The sequence below is a fragment of the Babylonia areolata genome, chromosome 20 (assembly GCF_041734735.1).
Source record: "Babylonia areolata isolate BAREFJ2019XMU chromosome 20, ASM4173473v1, whole genome shotgun sequence".
Classification (NCBI taxonomy): Eukaryota; Metazoa; Mollusca; class Gastropoda; order Neogastropoda; family Buccinidae; genus Babylonia; species Babylonia areolata.
The window spans coordinates 48,174,726-48,175,476 of record NC_134895.1 but is presented as its reverse complement, the minus strand read 5'-3'; positions in this window follow the sequence as shown (position 1 = coordinate 48,175,476).

Genomic DNA, 751 nt, shown 5'->3' with positions numbered 1-751 from the left:
ATTTTTAACACTGAGAAACTAACGAAGAATGTGTTTGTGTGATAAACGTCGCAGCAGTTTAAGCCTAAGAGCTTAGTCGACGACCTACAGCTTATCCTGAGATACCAAATATAAGAACACCAAGTGCACGCAAAAAAATAGACGGATAAACGTGCCCAGGAAGAAGTCTAGACTACTCGGGCAACGCTTTCAAGAAAACAAGTTTCCCGGCACTTTCCAAAAAAATATGTGGGGGCAACTAGTTTGGTTCATCAGTCTGCGAGCTTTGACACACACACACACACAGAGACAGTGAAGGAAGGACTTAGCCGCAAAATGTTCCTGTGTGAGTGTGTTTTTCACAGCAGCCACGTACGGAGTGACGCTGCTGGGGTTTCTGTTGTCGCCGTGGAAGGAAGGATTCTGTGGCTGAGCCAGACCTTTACTGTTGCTGCTGCTGCTGATGATGTTGATGTTGATGGTGGTGGCGGCGGCGGTGGTGGTGGTGGTGATGGTGTTGAGCGAGCGTGTCGCGTGGTGGCGAGGTGAGTGACAGCACTGCTTCAGGTTTCGTGGCGTAAAATTGTTGAGTTCCAGATGTCTTTGTCCCCATTTTGCTTGCCCCCACCCCACCCCCTCCTCCCTCCCTTTCTTTCTGGGGGTGGTTTCTAAGACAACGTGGATCAACTGAACGCACGTGTGTGTGTGTGTGTGTGTGTGTGTGCGCGCGCGCGCGCGCTTGTCTGTGCGCGCGCGCGTGTACGTGTGGGGG